At 41.2% G+C, this 15,209-nt stretch overlaps 1 protein-coding gene across 1 annotated transcript in view; it reads left to right on the forward strand.

Moving 5' to 3' along the window:
• Positions 1–15,209, forward strand: part of LOC124595961 (ubiquitin-conjugating enzyme E2 H-like) — a 53,101-nt gene that overhangs the window by 1,717 nt on the left and 36,175 nt on the right. The gene's annotated exons all lie outside the window — the stretch shown is intronic.

Here is a 15,209-nt window from a genome sequence, read left to right on the forward strand (position 1 = left end):
ATGCGTTGGTTATAGTGTTTGACGTATGTTGCAGCTAATGGAATTGTGGGTTTTCGGTAATATCACTTTTGAAGTACTATAAAGATGAGTAAGCATTATAGGATGTTATAGCATAAACTGTCATTTCGCTAAGAGGCCCACGGAACTTCCCTCGGAATTCGCCGGTAAACTGGGCGCAACAGGTGGTTGTCACGTCAATGTGAGGCGATGAGATTGCGCATGATCTTTACATATGGATAGTAAACATTTTGTAGTAAATGGGAAATGGACTTTCGTTCTTTGACGTAGTAAGATATACATTTCCGGCTAGTATAAACTCTATAACCTGCCACTTTCGTAAAGTGATAATATCCAGGTGCAGGAACTGATGTATTTCCCAACCATTATGTCATGTGCTTACTGACTCATGCAGGAACCAAAATTTCTAACCATTTCTTAATTCTTTGCAAAACTTCGGGAAAACGTCAAAAATTGGAAAGGAAGATTTCTTAAATTTTAAATTGTATTATCCGTGATTGACTTATTATGCTTAGATTTGTCACTGGTTAGGTATCTGAAAATTAAAATCTGAATATGTTAGGAAAATTTGGCTTATCTAATTGTCTGTTTTGTAACATTTCTTGTCTGTCATTTTTTTTCTGGCGTTTAAAGTGACTTCATCAGTCTGTACCTTAGTTTCGTTATTGAAACAATTCTGGGTAAAGAATTTCTCGGCCCATCCCATGTTCATATTTCGGCGTATCTCAAGCGAGTTCATAGAAGCGTCCGATCCCACGCGTCGGCTTTGACCCGTGACGTAAGGATGTTGTGGTGTGTAACGTCATTACGGCGCGGAGTTCGGTTTGTGAGTGTGGCGTGTTTGTAGATGTCGTGTTTTGGATTGTTGTGCCCTCTGGTGGTATGTTCAGGGTTTTCGTTTGTTTGGTGTATTGGGCTCGGTTTGATGTTGCTCTGTGGCGAGTGCTGCTTGCGTATTTTTGAAGCGGAATTTGTATCAGTGAGTTAACGGTTTTGTGGTTTTGTGTGAAGGTTAATTTAGTGATGATTGCTGTACGTCGGGTAGTTTTGTTATTAAGTTTAATCGGTTGTGGTTTTTTGTTCAGGAATGGATATGAAAGAAAAGATCAATAGTTGTAGGTTGAGGGCTATGATGGGGGACACAGCTTTAGAGCTGTAAGTTCCTACGGCTTTTTGGCTTAATTGCCGAGGTGGTGAAGTGCGGTGTGTGCCGTGAACCAATGAAATTGGTTAAAGTTCCGGCCTCTCGGACCAGGGACGGTTATATGTGGCGCTGTCGCAAAGACGACATATGGCGTTCCATACGGCCCGGTACTCGGTTCGAGAAGTCTAGGTTGGGCATGCACGAGATTGTGCTTGTTACATATTATTTTTGTTATAGATCCCCACAGTTTTTGCGCGCATGAGACTGGTGTGAGTGAGAGTAGCGTTTTAGATTGGTATTCCTTTTGTCGTGAAGTGTGTTCGGAATTTATTAAGTACAGGGGTAAGTTGGGGGGCATGGGGTTGTTGTGGAGGTGGACGAGTCACAGTTTGGGGAAAAGGAAGTATGGGAGGGGGAAGTCTGTGGCTGGTCTTTGGGTGTGGGGTGGCTGTTGTTCCGGGGGGGGGGGTTCCGAATGTGTTTTTAGGGTTGTGGAAGGGAGGTCCAAGGCTGAATTAGTGGGGTTAATTGAGGAATATATAGAGCCGGGGTCCACAATAGTTTCTGATGCTTTTTCTTCTTGTAGGAGGTTGGGTGAGAGGGGATTTAATCATTAGGAGTGAACCATAGTTTAGAGTTTGTGAGTTTGTGTGTGTGTGTGTGTGTGTGTGTGTGTGTGTGTGTGTGTGTGGTGGCCAATCTAGTTCGTGGGGCTGGAACTTTCTTGTGGTAAGTTCTCATTTTCTTGTTTTTGGCGTATGTGTTGTGTATTGTGGTATAGGGACGTGTTTCATTAAAATTTGTGGCTGTGAAGATTGGTATTGGGAATTGTTTTTGAGTTACATAGGTCAAGGGTAGTGGTCGATCCTACTTTATGGGATCCGGAGCTGCTGTAGATCTGTGTAGGTCAAGGGAAGTGTTTGTTCGTAATGTTTGGCGGTGCATTTTGGTTTTTGTATTGGGTGATGGGATCGAGAGCTGCTGTTGAGCTATATAGGTCACGGGAAGTGTTCGATCCCAATTTATGGGATCGGGAGCTGCTGTATATCTATATAGGTCAAGGGAAGTGTCTGATTCCAGATATTGCTTTGTGGTATTTGGTGAGGTTTGTGATGTCGATTTTTTTCGTCGTTTTGCGTGGTTTTGTATGGGTGTGGGTGGCCAAATTTGTTTATATTTAGTTTCTCCCCACCCAAAAACCCCCAATTTCCCACGCTTGTCCCGTTAGTCATTAGACTTTTTGTGAAATATGTGTGTGTGTGTGTGTGTGTGTGTGTGTGTGTGTGTGTGTGTGTGTGTGTGTGTGTGTGTGTTTGTTTGTTTTTCGATGTATTTTCGTCTTTATGATACGTATGCAACGATTTTATATCCACCATATTGGAATTGTCGTTTATGGTCGTTTCCGCCATATTTGTGACGTCATGGGTCAAAGCGGACGGGTGGGATCGGACGCTTCCGTATTTCCTCTCAAGCATACAAAAATGTGACGCTTAGTGAATTTCGTCATGATTGGTTTACTGACAGTGACACTTAAAATGTGCTACGTGTGAACATTGAAGAACCTTCATATCTTTCACTTATCGAATGCACAGTTACTTTCAAAAAAGAATGGACTGAAGTGATTCTAAAATTGTAGGCATATATCCTAAAGGTATTGGTTGAAAAGTTCAATATATTACAATTACAGGATCTTAAATATGGAATGATTATTAAAATAAACAGTTGCACCGACTGACCTTCGGCATTAAATACAGAAACAGGTCTGGCGTCATGTGAACATACGTGGGTATTTTTTAATATAACTACGTTGCTGTGCAGTGAAGTATGCTGACCATCGTCCGGCTGTATCCTGGTGTTTTAATGCTGTCAGGTTTGCGAAAATGTCCAGGATTTGAGAATTTTAACTGGCAAGGATTTTTTGAATTTTAGACCTAGATGTTCTGCATCACGTTCTTGAACATTCTTGCGGCCGTGCCTCTCAGCCGACACTTGGAGCAAGCGGAGACGTGGGCGTGGCTACCGGCGTGCTTTAACTTCTCAAGTCATTCAGCAACTCAACATGGGCAGCGTGTTAATGTTATTTTCGTGTGTGAAATAACTTGTCTACACGTTTTTATCATTTTATGTCCTTTTTTTGTCTCGTCATTTAGCAGCGCGCAAAAGAAAGTGTGTGTGTGTTTGTTTTAATACCATCATCTGCCAAAGAATTGCTAAGCACAATAAAAGAAATAACAGTATTCAGGTAATAAAAATTCTTCTGAATCGTTGACAATTTTTATGATTCTAGTATCAAGTACTTAGTTGTGGAGAACCAGGTTTTGATAGTCAGTGAGGTTCGGTGGATAAATTTACGAGCCGAAATTGCCTGGTCTGATTTAGAAGAGAATGCACAAATTGTTAATGAAATTATGAGAGAGTCCATAATATTAATGATCTATTTGGTGAATGTTTGCAGTCGAACCAGTTAACTTACCAAAGGGTAAGTTGTGGATGAAGTACTGGGAAAATACCATACATGATTGAAGAGAACTGGAAAGCAACTTTGAAGACGCCTTTTTTCAACCAATCTCGTCGGATCAGTTCCCTCTTTTTCGTTGTTTTCTGTTGCTTGCAAACTATAGCTAATATATTTGCAGCACACGCTTTCTTTGCTGTCTTACACATCTTAACCTTGTCAAATCGCGTTGTCAACTGACAATTTTTGTCAATGTTATTGCTAATGAGGTCGCTTCAATATATTTAAGGTTTGACAAACTAGTAATGTCAGTAAATATTGAACGTGTCCCTGCTCCTATAGTAAATTCATTGAGATTGTGTTCGACGAGATGCAGAATTTTCTGACACAAACAAAATCTGGGAGTTGTCTTGGCTGTTTTGGAGGTAACAAGGCCAAGAAAAGCAGAGAGAAAGCCATGGGCAAAGAAGTGGCTTTTATGCAAAGAAAGAAATTCAGCCATGCTGTTTCTTAAGGAGCTGGGAGCCAATGATTTTCGTAATTATCTAGGAATGGATGGAACACGGTTTTCGGAGCCGCTGACCATCACGAAACCATTCTTAACGAAAAGCAATACATTGACGAGAGAAGCTGCAAGCTGGGAGGAGAGGGCGTTTGCCACATTACGGTTTCTATCCAATGCGAGACGTTAAGAGGATCTCAGATTAACAGTTGTTGTCCAAAATAATAGTTGAAACCTGGAACATGATACGTAATTGGTTGAGGAAATACCGGGTGATCAAAAAGTCAGTATAAATTTGAAAACTTAATAAACAACGGAATAATGTAGACAGAAGAGGTAAAAATTGACACACGTGCTTGGAATGACATGGGGTTTTTATTAGAACCACCCCATATTGCTAGACGCATGAAAGATCTCTTGCGCGCGTCGTTTGGTGGTGATCGTGTGCTCAGCCGCCACTTTCGTCATGCTTGGCCTCCCAGGCCCCCAGACCTCAGTCCGTGCGATTATTGGCTTTGTGGTTACCTGAAGTCGCAAGTGTATCGTGATCGACCGACATGCCTAGGGATGCTGAAAGACAACATCCGACGCCAATGCCTCACCATAACTCCGGACATGATTTACAGTGCTGTTCACAACATTATTCCTCGACTACAGCTATTGTTGAGGGATGTTGGTGGACTTATTGAGCATTTCCTGCAAAGAACATCATCTTTGCTTTGTCTTACTTTGTTATGCTAATTATTGCTAGTCTGATCAGATGAAGCGCCATCTGTCGGACATTTTTTGAACTTTTGTATTTTTTGGTTCTAATAAAACCCCATGTCATTCCAAGCATGTGTGTCAATTCGTACCTCTCTATCTATATTATTCCGTGATTTATTCAAATTTATACTGACATTTTGATCACCCGGTATATAAAGGAAAACAAAAGATTAAGTAAAAAGTATACTGCATTTATAGCGTAAATAATTGTAATAAAGAACAGTAATGATAGAAACAGAAGATTCTTCTTTCGAAACTCTCTCACAACACTTACCTCCCTCGCTATCTGCCACTCTAGCCATTTGTTTTGAACAGCGTATATTTCCGCGCGCGCGGTCTGCAGACAATCGTTAGTCTGGAAGTTTGTCGGACAGCGCTACATGCGGCACAGTTTGTTGAGTGAAGTGGTGGAGGGCCCGGCTGTCTGATGGTCACATTCAACCAACCGCCCGACAAGAAAAAATGGTCGGGACGCCGCTACACACGTCCAGTTTATCGGGCGGTCGATAAATTGGTACGCGTGTAGGGCCGATTAGGATCGACGACGAAGCACGAACTGTTTACACAACAGTTCGGATAAACAAGAATTTTGGGACGTTAACAAGTATTTGAACTCTACTTATAAAATTAAAACAATAAATGGCAAAGCGGTGAAGTTCGATTCAGTAGGTCTTACACGAAGAATTGAGGCCTGATCTGCCGAAATTTTGAAACATCACCACAATATCTGGCAATGACTTTGATAATTTACTTGCTAGTTTCTAACCTCATACTATAGAGCATAATTTCGTTCTTAATAGTGCTTAAAGTACTGAAAGCCGTATTTAGTTAACTAATTACGTATTTGAAACAAAATACATTGTTAATTAGAAACTTAGATTTCACTTACTTGATTAACAAGTTGACAACGTCAGTCGATAATTACTCTTGTGCACTGTTGCCACAAAATGTAATTCTGTCGGCCGACGAAGTCGAAGCATTCACGGCCGCCCTAAAGAAAACCGAGCAGCCGCCCAGGCGAGCTCAGGTGCAGGGACAAGAAGGGCGTCGCCCGAAATGGGCAAAGCTGCGAATGTGGACGGTGGTTGTTCGCATGGAACGGGGTGTCAGACAAGCTGAAAGATGGCTTCTTACAGCTCTACAAGCATCTATGATAATTCAGTCAAGTGTAAAGCAAATATGAATACAGCCGCGACGCCAGAAAATGAGGCGGATTCAATGACGCAGCAGTATGTCAATATCTTCAAAACTACAGAAGTTAATATTTCACGGTGAATAAACATTTTCACAATGAACCTCTGAATTAATAACTTTTAAATACTTCATGAGATTTCAACAAACGATACCTCAGATGAAAGGACTGCACGGTAGCTATCGTCCCGGAAACCCACTCATCTGTGTCTACTTTATTTATTGACGTATTATGTCTCTTGTATATTTGTATTACACAAATGCTTATCAGAGCATCGTATTCTCCACAATTACACTGCATGAATACAACACATATTGTCACATTCAATGAACAGTTCACTATTTTGCTAGTAACTTTATTTAAATCGTGATCGCAAGTGCTGTTAAAAACTGTGCCCGTTTAACAGAAGTCGCATGTTAGCGCACACCACGATTGAAAAGAAAACTAAAACAGACTTCTGTAGTTGTTTAAACAATGTTTAACTACATTTCGTTGTCATTTAACGTGAATTCACTTGAGCAAGAATGCTGGCTCATTTAGTCACGAATCAACTATTATATTTATTGTAACTGATCTTAGTGTAACCGAATGTTTGACATTTCTTCATTTAAATGTTCTTGTAATATTTTAGTTTAGTCTGGGAAGAGGTGAAGATGAGTCAGATCATGCATGTAGAACCGGAGAACGATATATTTTTGGTGGAGACGGCCTTGATCAATGAGAGTTGCACATTGGCGGAACTCTGTCGGAGTCACTGCCTGTGGTAATATGCCTGATTCAGTCGCGTAGGCGATTTTCTGGGCGGTGAAGGGCCACTACCGTAACCTAGCTTGTGAAGGGACTACATATCTCGAGAGGTCTGAGTGTGCCCCGAATAGGACTCTTTTTCCGCTTCTATTACGGAATCGAGGATGGGCAGAGTAAGAGATGCTATTCTTTGTATCGTGTGTGTTAATTTGTGAATCATCATGTTGAACTCTGAACTGTTCTGAGCTGGTGAGTTTTTCATTTATTGTGATGACCAAATGGTTTTAGTTTTCGCGTATCTTTGATTAATTGGGGATTTTGCCACCATTCTCATAACTCTGTCACGTCACTGCAGTTTACAAGGGTATTTTCTGTCTGTATTTTAATTAAATATCGTACGACCACTTCCATTTGACATGTCCTTTCTTGAATAAACATTATTGTACGTAATTCTCTGTGTACATCAATTACAGAGTTAGAATAGAACACTTATTATTAAATTATTCATTTATTTAGTATTTCTAAGTATTTTATTAACTTGAAGTTCTAGCCAATGCATAAACTGACCGCAGGATCACAGCGGCATGTTATTTGCAGCGAATTAGCTGCGGGGCATGAAAGCAAACTTTCGCGGTTCGACCCTATGACTTCACGTAGCTACTCCTTTTAAACTGAGCTGTGCATAGCCCAAGTACCTAAAGTACGAGTAACTGCAGGTAATAAGGGATGGTGTTTGGAAGAACAATTACATTTGCAGTAACCGTTATGTACCGTCGCAAGCCACGATTGACAGGTAGCTTTGTCTTGCTACGGACTTTATCAACAGATTCTTTGACCGTACATTCGTGTACATACAGGAGGTCGAATTGAAACCTATTTGGCGTATTTCTATGGGCGTCCGCAAAGAATAATCAAGGATGGCGAGAAGACTAGGGTTTCCAGATTAAATTGACAAAATAACTGAACACTGCCTGGCAAAGGACTTGCTGAGCTGAAGGTGAACACAATAAAACGCCTAGTAAACATTAAAAATATTTATTTTAGCTAGTTATAGCTTTCAACAGTCTTTTACCTTTAATTTTTTGGTTAAAGCCGGTGATTTGAAGTATGCAATATTACAATTAATATGTAGGTCTGCCTTGGGTTATCGGCACTCAATTTCTTCCTAGATTCAGATCACAATGATGATTCGTGTGACCGAAGACTCTTTCCACAAAGGTATTGCTGGATGTAATTGCCATTATCCTTTTCATAATTTGTCTTAGGCGTTTCTTCTGTTAAATCGTTTATCACGAAAACGAGTTTCCGGACGTAGAAGCTTGACTTCGTAATTTTTCAAAGTTCTTTTTAGTACACGGTGCTCTTCGTATAAACTAGCATTATCAATGTCTTTTTCAGTACCTACCACCTTTGATATCTGCACATATTTTTCATATGTAGGGGCTGTTTTCCTACATCCAATTAGCTGAATACATTAAAAGAAGATTTTTAGCAGTCAAACAGCTTTCCAAGGACATCTTCGGCTCTTTGGTATGCTGCGAGAGCTTCATTCTTGAATTTATTTCGCTCAGCCTCACTTAGGCCACGTCCTACGTAAGCGACAGAAGCGATCGAAAGCGCGCGACAGCTCGCGACAACGAAACACAACTGCATGTATAGTTACGGAAGTGCTACGTGAGCGACGTCCTTGGCGCTGCCTGTCCTCTGCTACAACTAGCGACGTTTGAATTCAAACGTTTTTTGAATCTCGTCGCTGCAGCACGCGCGACAGTGAAAGCAACAGCTACGAGTCTTCTCGGCAAAGCAGTGGAGCGGACGTGCCGGCGGCTGTGAGTCATCCGATTTTAAGAAGACTGTTCAGTGAAAAAAATTCTTTCGCATCTTACAGCTTGATATCTTCGCTCGATAAAGATGTGAATTTATTTCAGCTATTCGTCATAGTTACTGTGCTGCACGAAACTTAGTATATGACTGCACGAAACTTTTTTAAGAGTTTGCAAAGATAAAATCGCACTGCGTGATCTTTCCACATGGTTCATTTTAGGCCATAGATTTTTGCGTTTGAAAAGTAAACAATACATCGAAATTGTATCTGGAGCTTAATTGTCGACATATTGGTTGTTACATCTTCCGACGGGTTGCTCGCGGCGCGTCCGCATCCTTTCCTGCGCATCGGGGGTCGTAAAAATTGTCGTACCTCATAAACGGTTCACGATATCGAAACGAGTTTTTTAAAAAAATAACAGCACGCAGAAAGGATGTATTTTATCGTATGATTAACACGACACGTTTTTGTCAAATGTTTGGGCAGAGAAAACAAGAGCCCCTATAAATTGCACATGTTTTTGTCAGAATTTTCATAGCCAAGCAGACAGAGAAATGCGCAAACAGGGTATCAAAGCGACCAGCGTGAGGTGTAGTTTTACATGAAAGTACTTATGAGGTTCATTCAAATGAAACCTGGTCTGTGCGTCTACTACCTTTGCCTTACACGTAAGGTGGCACCACGTAATTGCGGATATGGTGGCGCCATCTATTGGTAGAGGGACTGGCGCGTGCGCATCGTTTCATGCTGCATAGCGCCATTGTGGTTTCACGCCGAAGAGATTTTGGTCCACACAAGTTATCGTCCACTATCGAATATGCAGGAGAGTAAGCAGGAACAACGAGGCGTGATCCGATTTTTGGCGACGGAGGAAATTGGAGGCCTTGGACGGATGAAAGCTGTGTACGGCGAGTACAGTCTGAGTCGTACAAGTGTTGTGGAATGACGCAAAAGATTCCTCGAGGGGGCGCGAGTCACTGGAAGACGATGCTCGTCCTGGACAGGCTCATCGTGTCGTCACACCGGAAATGGCTGCGTAAGTGAATGCTTTAGTCTTGGACAACCGCAGAATCACTGTGGACGAGATCAATCGGTTACTGGGTATTAGCGTGGGCACCGCCCACACCATAATGCATCAACACTTGAACTTTCGAAATGTCTGTGCACAGTGGGTTTCCCACCAACTGACCGCCGAACAGTGCAAACTCGAATGGCGCTGTCTTTGAGTCATCTGCAACATTATCATGAGGAGGAATACGGCTTTCTGTCGCGTATTGCCACAAGTGACCTTGTCGAGTTCCTGGAACGGGGAACCACCGCCAATGCCCAGCGTTATCAAGCCACGTTACAGAACCTTAGACGAGCCATCAAGTCGGAACGCCGAGGCATGTTGTCCATTGACGTATCCTCCTGCATGATAACGCCCGCCCACATGCGGCCAATACGGTGAACACGACATTGCAGTAGTTTCAGTGGGAAACGCTGGAACATCCACCGCACAGTCCCGACCTTTCATCGTGTGACTTTCGTGTGTTTGGACCTCTACAACAAGCTATTCGCGGACATCGATTCGCAACGGTCGACGAAGTGTGTGACTGGGTCCAGGCCTACTAGCTTCTTCAAGGACGGAATCGACCAGGTAGTGTCGCAATGGGATAAATGTGCCAACAGTTTGGGCGACTATTTCTGAGTAGGTGTACTGTGTATAACTACATTTTTTAGCTAATAAAATCGTTACCGTTACTTTACACTAGTGACGGGGTTTCATTTGAATGCCCCGTATAATTAGTTGACGGTAGTAAGGGTAATTCTGGAAAATTTAATCAGTGAGTTTAGGAAAAATGGAAATATCTGACGAAAAGCTGCTGCTAGCGGTGTAAATGAAGTGTCAAAAAGTTCATCTGTCCAAAGCCTAGATATCTTGTCCATAAAAACTTACATTGGTGTGATATTTAACTATAAAAAATGCTCCCTTCGAATCAGATACATACTAAACTTAGGATTTTCGGAAACTTAGGATTATAGGAAAGCAAATGAAGTGTTAATGAGATCATGATTTCTGGATAAAACTTGAAAATAAAAAATAAAAGAAATCGGTAAAATATTTTGTGAAATGATTTGTCTAAAAGAAATAAAATAGATCAGAGAAACATTTGACGTACCTTTGAATGATGCTAGAAATCGTGTACAGAAAATGAGTTGTACCAGATGTTTCTCTAAATGTTATTTCATACTTTTAGACAAATAATTTCACAAAACGTTCCTTTTTTTTAAAAAAATACGCTTTACTTATACAGAATATTTAGATTAAATGAAAAGCTTGGCCGTAACATTGACTGCTGATGAATTACGTTCCCAACAATCAGATATCAGTACAATTTCGTGGTTCATTATATTTTATTAGGAATTTAATGTATGTGATCTGCTGGGATATAATGCCTATACACTTACAGATCAAATAATTTAGCAAGACCTTAAAAACACACTTAGCGACATAGTTTAAACAGTATACAGATTTGTAGCTGACTCAGTTAATATGGCCAGGACCATAAATCAGTCCAATTAAAAGTCGAAGACGCCACCGTTGCAATACTGATACCCCTCATGGAATAGCACTCATTCTTTTGTATTTACGGTAGTCATTCTTCCGCACCTATCGGGTGTTGAAAGCTGTTGATCATGTAAGAAACATTTATCTTCAATTTATTGATGAGATGTCGAAACAAGGCCCCAGGAGTAGACAACATTCCATTAGAACTACTGACGGCCTTGGGAGAGCCAGTCCTGACAAAACTCTACCAACTGGTGAGCAAGATGTAAGAGACAGGCGAAATACCCTCAGACTTCAAGAAGAATATAATTCCAATCCCAAAGAAAGCAGGTGTTGACAGATGTGAAAATTACCGAACTATCAGTTTAATAAGTCAGAGCTGCAAAATACTAACGCGAATTCTTTACAGACGAATGGAAAAACTGGTAGAAGCAGACCTCGGGGAAGATCAGTTTGGATTCCGTAGAAATGTTGGAACACGTGAGGCAATACTGACCTTACGACTTATCTTAGAAGAAAGATTAAGGAAAGGCAAACCTAAGTTTCTAGCATTTGTAGACTTAGAGAAAGCTCTTGACAATGTTGATTGGAATACTCTTTCAAAATCTGAAGGTGGCAGGGGTAAAATACAGGGAGCGAAAGGCTATTTACAATTTGCACAGAAACCAGATGGCAGTTAGTCGAGGGGCATGAAAGGGAAACAGTGGTTGGTGAGAGACAGGCTTGTAGCCTCTCCCCGATGTTATTCAATCTGTATATTGAGCAAGCAGTAAAGGAAACAAAAGAAAAATTCGGATTAGGTATTAAAATCCATGGAGAAGAAATAAAAACTTTGAGGTTCGCCGATGACATTGTAATTCTGTCAGACACAGCAAAGGACTTGGAAGAGCAGTTGAACGGAATGGACAGTGTCTTAAAGGGAGGATGTAAGATGAACATCAACAAAAGCAAAACGAGGATAATGGAATGTAGTCGAATTAAGTCGGGTGATGCTGCGGGAATTAGATTAGGAAATGAGACACTTAAAGAAGTAAAGCAGTTTTGCTATTTGGGGAGCAAAATAACTGATGATGGTCGAAGTAGAGAGGATATAAAATGTAGACTGGCAATGGCAAGGGAAGCGTTTCTGAAGAAGAGAAATTTCTTAACATTGAGTATAGATTTGTCAGGAAGTCGTCTCTGAAAGTATTTGTATGGAGTGTAGCCATGTATGGAAGTGAAACATGGACAACAAATAGTTTGGACAAGAAAAGAATAGAAGCTTTCGAAATGTGGAGCTACAGAAGAATGCTGAAGATCAGATGGGTAGATCACATAACTAATGAGGGTAAAAATCGTAGAGGGAGACCAAGAGATGAATACACTAAGCAGATTCAGAAGGATGTAGGTTGCAGTAGGTACTGGGAGATGGAGCTTGCACTGGATAGATTAACATGGAGAGCTGCATCAAACCAGTCTCAGGACTGAAGACCACAAAAACAACAAACAACATGGTGTAATGCCTCTCTGATCATCCACGTTTATTGGAAGAATTTCTTATCTTCGCAGCTGATGATATAAATTACGAAATGCTCTTTGAAGATTCCTCCCTTCGTAAGTTTCATGCACAGCGCTCCTTTTCGCATTATTTTCCTGTGAAAAGCTAATTTTGTAGCCGTACTCTCGAACTACAGTATTCTACAGTTTAGGGGTGGCGTTTTATAGAAACAGCTGGTCGGCTGTAGTAGCCATCTTGTAGCTGGAGATGGTCGCTCGCACATGGGACACGCAAGCGTATCGCCGTATGCTGCCCTGCCGCTTGTTGCTGTTGTCGCATATCTAGCCGTCGCTCGCTTCCGACGCTTTACGTAGGACACGGCCTTAGCTTTAAAAAGGTTAGATTTTGCTCCATAGAAATGATCAGTTTCTATATGATTGGATATCCTCTTTTAATGTTGTCATAATATTATACAATTCTACAGGATTTATGTATTCTCGTTCCAGAACTTAAACATGTTTCTGAAATACATTTAAAAGTGATGTACAAAATAAATGTAGTGGTAGCAGCAGAATCGAGAGAAATAGAGGGAGAATGACCAGCCAAGGTCACGAATGCAGGACATGCCGGTTAGCAAACGCTCACCAGATGTTTATTAATTTGGTTTTGCAAATCAGTAAATATATTTGTGATATGAATGGAATTCTAAACATATCCAACCACTCATACATCGGCATTGAACACGGGACTGAATTTCCGAACAGTCGGGTAAAAATCCAAACACCTGGCAAACCAGGGTAAGACTGTAGTTTCTATTATATGTATAAGTAGGTGAGTTTAAATGTATCTAGCGTTATTTAGGCACAGTCGTGAGAGAGTAAAAACAATGAGCTCGATTAAGCGGTGCAGGTTTCGTTCCTGAGTCACTCCATTTGAAGGTTTTTGACGTCGCTGCTGTGAAGCACGACAAAGAAAGGAAGTTGGGGAGTGGGAGACTTTCATCACCCTCTGCTTAGACATAGCCACAATGCATACCATTGACGTTTGCATTATTGTGCGGAAATTTTGAGTGTAATAAAGATACAAAGATAAATCAGAATAAGAAATCAAACGAAATGCACTTCATAATCCTCTTATATCAAAATAACCGCCGAAATTGTGGCGGTGGGGAAGGTTCATCTTTTATACAGACATTACATACTTAGAGGTTCGCTTGGACAACGATGGGACAACCCTTTAGCCTTATACTGTAGTAGGAACCATTCCGGACTTTTGCCATCCTGCACTCAAGTTGACTAAGAGGTGCAGCCAGACTGTTAAAAGCAACCGAAATCCTTGGATTGTACACTGTTAAATCGTGCTATCGGATATAGTGTACACCTTGCATATCATTTGCTTCTCTAAACTGAGTTTCCACTTATTATACGTACACTCTAACAAGGCTCTCGGCGAGATGGGTGATGGGACTACTTAAATCAATAGAAGTCAAATGTGAACAAGCAGAAAACACTTTAGTCTTACGTACATCTACACCAGGGAGATTAGATCAACATCTACGAAAGCTGAAGTGACACACTTAGTTAACGATCACTGAAATGTTACGTGTAGCTGATTTTTGCAGTCGTGTTATTTATTGACGTGTGAATCCCATCAAATTGATTGTTGCCCGCTTTTAAATCTGGTAGTGATCAGAAAGCAGCAGTACCAATCACCAGCATCAGACTTCAACCGCTGCAGCTGCTCCCACTTGTCACCACGCCGAGAATATTCTTGCTCTTACCGGTCTCTATAAAGAAGTACACAAGCATAAAAAAACGGATTATGCTCTGGAAAAGGGAGAAACTTGTAGAACTTCGTAATTTTTTCTGCAAACCAAGAAAAATAACTTTCTTAAACATTCGACAAATTTGGTCTACATTAAAATGTCCAGACGACATATGAATTTGCGCAAAGCCTTTGCTGAGAATCAAACAAGCACACCTACTGTAAAACTGTCTTCAGACAGTGTCGCCGCGCAGGCACGATGGCCAGTGCGCAGTGACCAGCTTTAGTCAGAGTTCATTAGTGTGTTTGGAAGGGGAGGCCGCCATTCGTGCAGCGTCTTGGCGCAAATGTCAGAATAACTATGACCATTAACGAAATGATGGGCATGTCACAATGAAGCTATAAGTAACGCAATAAATGAAGTTTTCTTCTTGTTTTCATCCATACCAGTAAATAATTACAGCTGGGGCACGAAGTGTCATATGTCATGCCCCCTCCCCCCTCTTTCTTTCTTCCTTTTTTTTTTCCCCCTTCCTCGTCTGACAAATATTGGCGAATGTTTTCTCCTCACTCCTGTGAAGCAGGGCTGATGTTCAGAGTATGATCTGGCGAGAAATTCAAAAATACAGGATGGCGCATTATCATGCTGGCTGACCTGGAATGCTGACACAATCTCTGACGTCAGAACCCCAGTTCTGGAATACTGGCACTATGGCACATTTCCTGAGACCGATGTTTGCAGGTCCAGGCCTGTCTGCTAGACAAAGGA

The sequence above is a fragment of the Schistocerca americana genome, chromosome 2 (genome assembly GCF_021461395.2).
Source record: "Schistocerca americana isolate TAMUIC-IGC-003095 chromosome 2, iqSchAmer2.1, whole genome shotgun sequence".
In the NCBI taxonomy this organism is placed as follows: Eukaryota; Metazoa; Arthropoda; class Insecta; order Orthoptera; family Acrididae; genus Schistocerca; species Schistocerca americana.